Source organism: Ornithodoros turicata, unplaced genomic scaffold (genome assembly GCF_037126465.1).
Source record: "Ornithodoros turicata isolate Travis unplaced genomic scaffold, ASM3712646v1 Chromosome12, whole genome shotgun sequence".
In the NCBI taxonomy this organism is placed as follows: domain Eukaryota; kingdom Metazoa; phylum Arthropoda; class Arachnida; order Ixodida; family Argasidae; genus Ornithodoros; species Ornithodoros turicata.
Window position 1 is genome coordinate 3,436,014 of NW_026999301.1, and position 12,222 is coordinate 3,448,235.

The 12,222-nt window shown below is 47.2% G+C and overlaps 1 long non-coding RNA gene across 1 annotated transcript in view; it reads right to left on the bottom strand.

Annotated features, from left to right (window-relative positions):
• Nucleotides 1–11,122, bottom strand: part of LOC135371755 (uncharacterized) — a 49,514-nt gene extending 38,392 nt beyond the window's left edge. Inside the window, exon 1 of the long non-coding RNA XR_010415715.1 lies at nt 11,006–11,122. This is a non-coding gene — a long non-coding RNA (uncharacterized LOC135371755). The remainder of the gene's footprint in view (nt 1–11,005) is intronic.
• Between the last annotated feature and the right edge of the window lie 1,100 nt (nt 11,123–12,222).

Here is a 12,222-nt window from a genome sequence, read left to right on the forward strand (position 1 = left end):
TCAGTACATAAATATCAGCTAGTAGCCTTGGAAAAATCCAGTGTTGCCAGACCAACAGAATTCTCGATGTGACTACTGAAAACAAACCGAAATCCTGCAAAATCGACTGACTTTTCTTTTTCCCCATTGAAAATACTGTCCATCAGACCGTCAAAGGCGCCCCAAGCCAATGCTTGTGGTCCATGACATGCCTTCGGGTGCACGAATGAGCAGGTTCTTCACTCCCTTTACCGCGGTACAGTGTAGGCTGTACACAGTGCACTAGCTCCTCTTGCTCATGTGCGATAAATGCACTGTTGCCCTTCACCTTTTAGACATCATACACTTTGTCCTTGTCCCCTCTTTTTCTGCTCGCCCTGCTACTGCTTGTCACATTGTCTTCTATTCATCAGTGTTGAGGTGAACTTGTTACTGTAATTTACTTTTTTTGGTAACTTGTTACTTAGCTCATTCCTTTTAAGGTTCAGTAACTTTTCAAAGAACTTGTTCCTTTTTGAGTAACTTAACGACTTCAAGTTACTGGTTACTCTATTTTCCCTTTTCCCGAATTCCAGTGCGAAAAAGATGTGATGCGCAGCATTTTATTTGCACTTCTGCCTTTGCACAGTTCTCGTGACCTAGTCCAGTCTCCTTTTGTGGGCCGGGCTCAGGTCTTCCAAAGTATGGCTTTTTTTTTTCGCCTGCCTTGTTTACATGTGATCTATGTCAGCCCATACGGCAGCGTGCGCACAATTATTGGGATCTTTAGTGAGCTATGTGGGAGTGTCTAAGGTTGGAGTGTAAGGTTGGGGGGCTCGACCCCCCCCCCCCCCAGTCCCCCGTGGCTACGCCACTGCAACTAGCTTCATGTTTCGTGCGAGGATTTGTAGTTTGCTTCGCGCTGTTAAGCACCATAACAATGTCTATAGCTGTATTATAGCTGGACAAGTAGTTCTGCCATCCACTGTATTCTACTGACCTTTTTTTTTTTCTTTTTGAACTGCCTTATCAATTTCAGCCTGAACAGTCTGGCAACACTATTCTACATGTTCTTACACTAAAGAGCGCGTCTGCATGCATCATATGCTTACCTTGAATGCTCGTTAGACGGTCTGGTGACTTTGTACACGATCCATGAAGTGTGAGTGCGTGTCCTGTACTGCTGTATCCACTCGCTGACATCTGCCTCATTATTCAAGTCCACGCGAAAAACTTGCAACTCCGCGGTTGATGCATCTGTGTCCTCGACACACGTAAAAGTCCGACTCTCAGTCATAGCGAAGACTGGGCAAAGAAGCTTACATAACAATGAAAGCGAAAAAAAAAAGACCAATGCAAAACCGAAAGGACTGACGTGAATTCGCTCGCACAAGAGGCGTTTGTCAAGAGGGCGCGCGGGCTGATTCCTGCGCACGCGCTTGACGCGTTCTCAAAGTTTTTAACAACAAAGTTTTTAATTAACCGTGCTTGTGCCAGATGTGTCGCATACAGCAAGTGGCTGTGATCCACCCAGACGTTGGTCCATCGCCATAGGGAAGGGGGGAACCATGTGTTTTACAACCGACCCTTTTCTCAGTCTTTCCATCTTTGCACCGATTGTGTACTGCCTACGGCAACTAACGAAAAGTAACCTTGTGGTGATGCAGTACGAATACATCCAAGCAAATTTGTTGCCTTGCTTTCCAATGCCAGAAACTCTTCTGGCTGTCATGCACAGTGCAGTTTTACTGTAATAGGCAATTGGGAGCCATAGATCCTGCTGGGGTCGGGGTGTAGGCAGGCTTGTACAAGCAGCTGCTAAAATATTATTCCCCGAGTCTGAAAAAGTTGCGTTGCACAAGCGGTCTACCGTTATGGGGCTTCCCTGAATTGAGATATGATTAAGGCCCCTTCCCACAATCGGTTGGTTTCGATAGAGAAAACATACACCTGATGATAACTCTTTCCTGATACGCCAGGCGTTCGTGCTTCCTGACTACTTAAAAAATATCGTATACAGAAATTAATTTAAAATAAATTACTGCTCAGCCACTGCATGCAAAGTATCACTCGACCAGCTGCACATTCCTGTAAAGGCGGCTTCGTGCAACGCTTCCGTGCGCGGTGTCAAGCCCGCTTGAGAGACCACGGTCGCGAGCGCATTCGAAAGATGCTCGGGAAAAATACAATCACTTAGGAAGACCGCATCCGATTCTGTACCGTTCGAACAAATAACAGAAGACTATAATATTCGCGCCTCATTAGAAATGTCATGATGCGATGAAAGTCGGTCGTTTTCACGTTGGACTTCCCAAGCATTGCGCAATCGCGCTAAGTTAATTCCGTGCGAAACGTGTAATTCCACGGAATTTCGCAGAACTGCGGAAACCGCGGGGTGCCTTAACGTATGGTCAAGCCTATTGTCAGCATCTCCATCACCTGTACAAACTTGTTCCAGAACTAAAAATTCTGTTGTTTATAATGCCACCGTTTGCTTCCATAGGTCAGATGTTTAATTTAAATTCGAGAAAATATAACCACTTATTCAGTATCCTTGCAATGATACTGAGTAAGTGGTTGTATTTTCCCGAGCAACCCGCTGTGGCCGCCCGTGTGTGATGACGAAGACGTGCCTCTGCTGCCACGCGCTACGGCGCTGGCACGGCAGTTCTACCGGCACCGTCCTAGCGTGAGGCCACGTCCATCTGCCCGCTGGGACATTCCATCATCGCCGGTCAGGACTCATGTAAAGGGACACCACCTCCTCTACATTTGGTGACCCGAACAACGAACACCATGTTCGGCATAATTCGGCCAAGCACCATCCCAAATTACTGCAAGCCCACCTCCGAAGGTACGGTGCAACGTTCTACCGAGGAACCGCTAGGCGACGACGTCAATTCACCGCGGCTCCACTCATCGCAACGCCCGACCGCGCCACACCATGGTCCTACCCACCTTACCCATCTACCCAGATCACGTCGCCATGGTCTCGCACTCTGCGTCACGTCGCCACACGCTTCACGATGGCACTCCTCGGGCTACCACCAGCGGCACCTTCCCGAGCATCACGCTCCTGTACCGGTCGCGGTACGCCGCTGTCGACCGCGCCACCCGCATCTGCTACGCCAGCGGTCAAGGAACCCTGCCCGCCTCGCCTTCCCACCTGGCTTTTGTGCAACATAGTGGCAGTCCAGTCCATCCAATTGCGGTCAAGGGGCACCGGGACCAACGTTCCACCGGGGTCACGCACGGAGGCCACAGTGAGTTTTACTCCCGGTCTCCACGTGCTTCACGATGGTCCTCCCCGGCACTCTCCGTGGTGACAACACTACGAGCTCAACGCTCACGAACCGGTCGCGGTTCTGTCGCCCCACTCTCTTATCACTTCGGCCTACATGCATGTTCTCCGCTTTGGCCCGCCGCTGGAACCCTCCCGGCCAGCTCTTGGCCGCACCGTTCAGCCCGCCACTTCTCCCCACTCATCACAAGACGCAAGACCAGCCGTTCCTGTACTGCGTGTCGCCCGTCTTCCTCCTCTTCCTGTATCGACGCGGAATCTCAACCGCCAGCCCTACACCGCTCCGCGTCTGAGGGGGGGAGTGATGTGGCCGCCCGTGTGTGATGACGAAGACGTGCCTCTGCTGCCACGCGCTACGGCGCTGGCACGGCAGTTCTACCGGCACCGTCCTAGCGTGAGGCCACGACCATCTGCCCGCTGGGACATTCCATCATCGCCGGTCAGGACTCATGTAGAGGAACTCCACCGTCCTCTACACCGCGAATTTAAATTACTGCAAAACTTGTCAATTCACTAGGTACAAAGAACTGCTTTAACCTAGCTCTTCCTCGCAAATTTGTGTTTGCGAACACACCCTGCCCTTAAAAACGCGACACTACTTTCCACGCAAATAAAACCACTTGCACAGTATGATTGGCGGCTCAGCTATTTACACGGAAGTGACTCTGCTCTGTTCACCTGCATGCATCTCTGCGAACACATGCAGCAGGGCTGTTAAAGTTGCTTTTGAAAAGTGTTCAGGTTGCAACTACAGCTACGTGGCCTCAAGCATTTTAGCTACCGTAATAGGTACCACGAGAGGGAAATACATAGATACAGTTAAGAGACATTGCCCCAAAAAGTTAGGGTATATTTCCAGTTACTCTTCTGGACACCATAATTTCTGTTTGCTCTGGCAATGAAGCTGTTGATAAGCAAGTTGACATAATGCTTGACTGAATTAAAAAAGCAAGTTATACCAAAGCTGTTGGTAAGGCACTTCTGCCACCTTTTCGAGTGTATTGCCGTTGATCCCCCATTTTGCCACCTCTTTACAGCTGATTGAAAATGCTCAAGGAAGTAGCATTTCCTTTCCCTCTTCCGTAATGGTGACGTTGTGCTTCGTTCATAGGAAATGCAACTTGAAGTACCCTACTCACAGTGACACTCGTTACAACGCCAGACATGTGTTGTGCGACTATATGCATCACCTAGACCTGATAATTTACCCTAGAACACCATCTGCCGGGCATTTACCCTAAGAGTAACTAACGTGTCTGTAAGCAGGCTCACCTACATAGCGTTTGCTTTGTGTAAACAAAGTTTTAAAAAGCTTCTTTAATGGGGGCATCCAACTCTTGACACCACATGCAAAAACTTGAAAGCCTCACATGTCAAAATGGACTTTGTATGGTGAGTGCATATCCCAGTGCTTAGAGACACAAATCTGATACATAGAACTTGCTTTTGTTTGTTAGTGTTATAGTTCCTTGTTTGTTCTAAAGATTGTCAGTGTTCTCAGGAGTAGTATGTGGTATATAGAATACATTGCATACATGTCATGTAAATCAAGTTAAAATGCCCACCTTTCCACAACATTAACATGAAGTACAATGCCAATTTGTGCATTAGTAGCAGTCCGTTTACAAAGCATAGTCACTGTTCCATGCTTTTGCTTTGTGTTTGCCTCTCTCTTTGTGTTTAGCTCAATTGATGTTGTGATGCCACACGATTGGTGACATACAATATGTAAGTATTTGATGATTTGAATATCTCCTGGGTGGTAGCACCATGCAGTGTACCTTGGGATCCTTGCTTAGTGTCTGCACAAGTCAAGGAAAATAAGAGGTACACTGCATTGCCCTGCCTGCCTGTCATCTATTATGACTGAGGAAGAAAGCTCTCAGATGTGGCCATCCAACAATGTACCCGACAAGTTTGAAGTATACTCCGCTGACATGTGCAAGCTGCAACAAATACAAAGGAAAATGAAATATGGAAAAAGTTATATAAATAACTTCAAAGAAACTATACTGCAATAGTTAGACCTAGGAGAGGAAGGCACATTTTTGGACTCGCAACAAGAAGCACACAAACAAAACAGTTCAGGAAACACACTAGAGTAAAATTCTATTCAGAATGATGCTGTGGTTGTTTTAGGGATCTTTGTGGCTATTATGTGTGGACAAAATCAAACTATGCGTATTTGATAATTCAAGTGATTAAGTTACCAAGAAACTTTGGCACCATACGTGATAAAAGCGAGTTTTCAGATTCTTTGTATGCTACCATGCAGGGAAGGATAACGGACATATTTTGGTTACCGTTTCCATTTTCGTTACTGCTATATTTTCGTTTCCGTTATCCGTTTCTGATACCGGCCTTTCAATTTCGTTTCCGTTACTGTTTCCGGTAATGGAACGGTTACAGAGCTGCGGGAGGACGGCCCTTCCGGCTCTCTCAGCACCCTGGTTTGCCCAAGTGCTGCTTCGATGTCACGCATACACTCTACACAAGTAATTTTACGTCGTTGGGATGCGCACATCTTGTAAGATAGAAAAAAAATGTAGGAACATGTCTTCAGCCTTCAGTCACTCGGAGTCCAGCAACTCCAGATGGGCATAACCTTCATTCAATGTCGCATTTATAAGCGGATGCTCTCAGTGGCAAATAATACTGCCATGGCCACGGTGAAAAAAAAAAAAACGAAGAAAAAGTACAAAATCAGTAACTAAAAATCGTAGGCTGTCACCCTCGTGCTATAGTGGAGTATAGTCATGTGTTGATGTCATGGAGTTATGAGAACTGGGACGAGGTAAGTGTCAAGTATATTCGGACAACGTGTCCGACAGAAGTTTGTTGGACAGTTAGTTTTGGTTTTCTTCCTCCTGTTGTCTGTTTGGCCTGCCGCCGCGCGCTTTGAGCGGACCGCGCTGGCTCGTTCATTAAAACCGTAGTTCTCTATCGAACAGTACTGGTTGCCTTTCTCTTCTCCTGGCATCCTACCCAACAGGTTATGGGCCCAGTACACGCTGGACAGTGAGACGACGAAGCCTTCCACTGACCAGGCGTACCTCTACGTGGGTGCTGAGGACACGGACACCACCAGGACCACCACTGAGGACACCACCACTAGGGGCGCTAAGACGGTCCGAGCGGCTGGCAGCCAAGCCCCGGCCGAATTACTGCTGTATAGCCAAAGGAAATGGTGCCGTCCCGGACCCCGCAACTGTAGAGGGGGCATTGCTCATGCCTGACGCAGAAGACTGGCGGAACGCCATAGAGGAAGAGTTGGGAAATCTGAGGAGAAACGGCAAGTGGGAAATTGTCCCAAGGCCCAAAGGCCGTCAAGTCGTGAAATGCAAATGGGTATTCCGGAAGAAGTATAACGAGGTTGGTCAGCTGGAAAGGTATAAAGCCCGCTTGGTCGCTTGCGGTTATTCTCAAGTTCAAGGAGTGGACTACAATGAGACCTACTCCCCTGTGATTAAGCTGAAATCCATTCGCATACTACTTGCGATCGCAGTCGAGAGAGGATGGATTATCCACCAAGCTGACATAACCGCAGCCTATTTGAACGAAACCCTGAACGAGACTATATACATGGAACAACCGATTCCATTCCACGAAAAGAGCAAGGAGGACGTTTGCCTCTTGAAGAAAAGTCTGTACGGGCTTCGTCAGTCCGGAAGGCAATGGAACATACGGCTGGACGATTTTCTGAAAAGCGAGGGACTAACAAGGTCTAAGGCGGATCCTTGTGTGTATTTCAACCTTGCAGAAGGTATCATAGTTGGAGTGTACGTAGACGACATCCTGATCCTGGCTCAGACTGAAAAGAAGGCTGAGAGTTTCAAGAAAAACATGGGACACGTTTTCGAAGTGAAGGACCTTGGGGAGGCAAGCCACATCTTATCGTTAAGGATTCAACGCCAGAAGGACGGAAAGCTCACCCTGGACCAGACGATGTATGCCGAAGGAATTGTGGACCTGTTCGGCATGAACGATACGAGAGGAGCCTCTTCGCCACTTGATCCTGGAACGAAGTTCCTACCAGCCTCCGAGGGACATCAAGCCTCGAATGTGCTCTCTCACAACTATCGCCAAGCAGTCGGAGGCCTACTTTATCTCGCCAGCGGCACAAGGCCAGACTTGGCATTCACAGCGGCTTACATGAGCCAATTCAACCAGAACCCTACGGAGCAGCACTGGAGCGGCATCAAACATATTTTACGCTATGTCAAGCAAACTAAGCATCATGCGTTGACGTTCGAGAAGCTAGGGAGGAAAGTGAAGACCTTTTGCGACGCTGACTGGGCGAGCGATAAGGTGGACAGGCGGTCGTTCAGTGGCTACGTTTTCGCCTTAGCTGGCGCAGCTATCTCTTGGAGTAGCAAGAAACAGAGGTCAACCGCTTTGTCGACCGTGGAGGCAGAATATCTTGCCATGTGCCATGCAACGAAGGAGGTCTTGTGGATGCAACATTTCATGCAAGAGTTGGGAGCGAGCGAGTTCATCGACGCACCACACACAATGCATGTCGACAACCAGGTCGCGATCGCACTGGGGACGAACCAAGTGACATCGGAGCGCAGCAAACACATCGAGCTCCGACACTTTTTTCTGCGAGAAAAGATGGAAGAGGGCAAACTAAGGCTCGAGTATGTCAAGACGTCGGACAACCACGCTGACATACTGACAAAGGCGCTGGACGGCAAGAAAACCCGACAGCACCGAGGGTCTCTAGGCCTTCGTGACATCACGGGCACTTTGACGACACGTTGAGGGGGGGGTGTCAAGTATATTCGGACAACGTGTCCGACAGAAGTTTGTTGGACAGTTAGTTTTGGTTTTCTTCCTCCTTTTGTCTGTTTGGCCTGCCGCCGCGCGCTTTGAGCGGACCGCGCTGGCTCGTTCATTAAAACCGTAGTTCTCTATCGAACAGTACTGGTTGCCTTTCTCTTCTCCTGGCATCCTACCCAACAGTAAGTGACAGATGCACACTCGAGATCCATTATTGTGCCTTCTTTCCATGCTCTCGTGTACTATGTAGAGCACGGGAATGTACAGGGAATGGAGTCATCAAAATACAAAACAAAAAAATGAAAAGTCACTCAACTTCCATCGCACAACAGGAACAGCCATTACCCAAATTCAATACCGGACGATAAATTCGTTTCCGTTTCCAGTAATTGAGGACCGTGGTATGCGTTTCCGTTATCGTTATCATCTCCAATTTCGATAATACACAGTTTCTGTTTCCGTTACCATTACCCTTCCCTGCTACCATGTACTAGCAAATGTACAGGCAGATCGAGCTCGTGTGTGTGTTGGTTTTCTTTTTTGCCCAAGCTCAGGCTTCTTATCACCATGGACATGCAAATTACTATGTTTGGCAAGTGGTCGCTGAAAGTACCAGTCTTTGAACCAGTGTTTTGAGGATGCCTGCTACACTGTGGCTCTTTGGTCTTGCATCAGGGTCGCTGCTGTCTTCCTGATTGGAACGTTTCGTGATTCTCAGACATGAGTATATGTCTATGAAGAGGTATCACAGTGAAGAATGGAGATTGGTCATGCGCTCTGTATTGCCACTCAGTGTACATATGCTACTGTGCAAATAAAGGTTACTAGCTCACTACGTAAGGTGGTGTGGTCTGTTTCTGGAATCTGCTCATGTCTATGTTTAACTCTTTCATGGTAGCGTAACAATTGTTAAGACCCGCCTTGCTTCTGGCGGTGTTTATTTGTAACACAAATGTGGGTCTAAGTTATTATAGATTAAATGCCCCTTCTTTTTTTTGGCTATTGTTAGTTCCCTTTGATATTCCGGGCATGTTCTGGAATATGCTGAGTGGCCAGTATCGTGGTTTGCACCCTTTACGTGATTTGCATAACCACATGCTCTGCAGTAGAGCTCTGCGTTTGTTTCACGGCAGTCTTTGGCCAAATGGGCTTCCCCACATAGGTGGCATCTCGCTCTTTCTTCTCTGTACTCTTTCGTGTTGTGGTTGTACAACAAACATTTGGTGCATCTTTTGACCATTATTTCTTCAAAGACTTTGCACTCTGACCATCCCATGTAGAGTGATCCTCTCTCGAGTAAGACTTTGGCTTGGTCTGCTCTTACTTCTACAATGTAAGTTACATACCGGCCAGTTTTTATTTCCTTCAGTATTGAGAAATCATCTTGGTCTATTGCCATGTCATTTTTCATGTTTATAGTGGCTAGGAATAGGTCCTTTGATATTCGTTTCTCAACGCCAGTTATTCGTAGTCTGGGAGTTTTCTTTTTGGGGAGGGCTGCCTGAAGTACTCCAGCCAATTTATCGTTTTTGTTTACGTCGTCTACCAATCTTTTCAACCCGTCGGCGTGGTGAGACTTTATCATGATCCCTCCATTCCTCATTGGTTGGATTGTAGCATCCGGGATCCCGATCTCTGCGGGGTTGTAGTGACCTCGTAACAAAATGCCTATCTCTTCATGTGTCCTTTTGTCTTTAGCATGTACGAATGCCACTTCTACGTTAGGCTTTTTTACCTGTGGGTTGAGATCTGGGGGAGAGCTTGCCATCTGAGCGTATGATGGTCTTGGGGTCTCTTTTAGTTTTAGTTCTAGTTCATTTACTTTGTTCTCTTCTTTTTCGAGGACTTCCTTCAGTATGGACATCTTTCCCTCCGTTTCGTTTAGTCTTTTTGTTACCTCCACTAGGTTTCCTTCCACTATTCCCTTGTGTGTGTTTGTTTCTTCTTTTTCTTCTTCGGTCATGCTTATTCGTACCTTTGTTTCCATTAGCTTTAACTCCAGCTCTCTGATCAGGGCCTCGTATTCGTGGAATACGTTTCTTATCTCTTGCTTGTGTTTGATTGGGATCGTTTGTTCGATATCAATGTATTTGTCTCTTAATTTTCTGAGTTTGGTTTCTGTGGATTGTTGTGTATTTTTCTCACCGTGCTCAGTTTGTTTGTTTTCCTGTGATACTCCTTGTTTTTCTACCATTGAAGGTCTCTCCTTACTGCTTTCTTTTCCACTCATTTTTTTCTTCTTGTCCTTTTTTGGTTTTCGTCCTCTTTTTGACTTTCCTTCTCATTGTTCGTTTTTTGGTTCTTTCTGAGTATATATCTCATCCTCCGATTCCAGACTTTCTTCGGTCGAAGTCTGATCGTTTTCATTGTCCTCTTTGGATTCTAACTCCATTTCAATGGTTAAATTTCACCATTTTAGCATTACCAACTTTAACCTCAATTTTCGCCTATTTCCCGTAGGAATTCGGCGTTTTCACTTCCCTTTCATCCCCTCCCTTTTCCAATCTCTTCCCCTTTCCCTCCTCTATCCGTGAGTTTTTATAGAATTTAAATATCTATACCCGTTCTCAAGATATGAGCTATATAGGATTGCTCTGTTTTCGTGGAGAAAACCAGTAAGATCTAGTTTCGGTTTCGATTTGAGGGTTCGTAAAGTTGTCCGAAGGTGGACCGTACTCTGTTTAGGTGACTGTTACTTTCTATCCAAGATGGTGGCCCCCTTGGGGTTTGTTTACTTCACTATTTATAACGATTTCTCAGGATCCTCTGGGCCGAATTTCAAAATTTTTATAGTTCCGAGAATCGGAAGTTGAGATCTATCTTTGAGTTATAAATTTAAATCATTAATTGGTCGCGTTCTCGAAATCCGGTCCCGGCCACGCTAAAAGTAGGCTTAGCCGGGCTGGTCTGAGAAATCGTTTGTTTTAGTCAAAATTTTGGGTTTTATGTTAAAATTTCACTCACTTCAGATGCCTGAGGTGTTCTTCTGCTTGAAAATCACCAGCGATCCTCTGGATGATGGAAAAAACCGTCCGAACTAGGGACAAGGTCCCAAGGGACATTACTTTCAGAAAGAGAAGAGAGAGAAGGAAGAGAGAGACCCAGGCCCACACCACACAAGGTATCGCAAGCCTGGGCCTCAGATAGAAAAGAGACAGCTAAGAATAGTGAAAGCATGTGAGCAAGGGTTAGTGTAGCAGGAAATAAGACGAAAACAGAAAGAAGGAGATTGATTGGGAGTCGCGAAACCACAGCCGGGGGAACGGGGAACAGGCAAAGGACAGCAGCTTTTATAAATACTAACAACACTACTAACTAACCAACAAAATACTAACTTATAAATAACATAATGTCACATGAAAATATCACACAATATATACACACCACAATAACAACTTACATTCATCCCCGGATGCTGTTTCAGTCAGGATGAAGTAACGACACACACACACACACAAAAAAGGGAGGAAGACTACAGGAGTCGCCACCTGCCTCATTACTTGCCACAACACGTAATCGACCAGCGATTTCCCTACCACCTGCATTTAACTTGGACATTAACCTTGGGTGCAGCTAATACTGATGCCATCCGAGGCGGAGACGGGATTCGCCATTTGTCTCATTAACATGCCAAACCCCAGACCAAACCGCGATCACCATACAATCTACCTTTAACTTGGTGCTCGCCAGTGACAAATGCTCTCCCAGGGCGAAACGGGTGTGCACAACCACAATACAGCCACCGGCCCCCATCCCGTCTACTGCCAATGGCCATATACTACCAACAAATGCCACCGGCCAAGGGGGAGCCCGACCAAACCAACCCGCACCCCACCACTACAGAAGGACCAGTCAAGGGCAACCACCCAGACCACCACGAGGCACAACGGAGCACCAAGGCCCCCCCACCCACCCCAGGACGCCCAAACTCCGGACCCGCACCTCCACCTGGCCGAACGATCTCGTCGGGGATACCCGGCCCTCGACGCCTACCACTCACGTGGCAGACCCGGCTCCGAGCCACCCGACTCCACCGCACCACCTTCCGTTATATGATACCCCGTAAGTCCTCGAGATCGGCCCCCAGCGCCCCAGGTGAGCCCCAGCAGCCCACGACCGTTTCCAAGCTATTTCTGGAGCAAAAAAAAAAAAAAATTGACATGTATATACAAAAAAAAAAA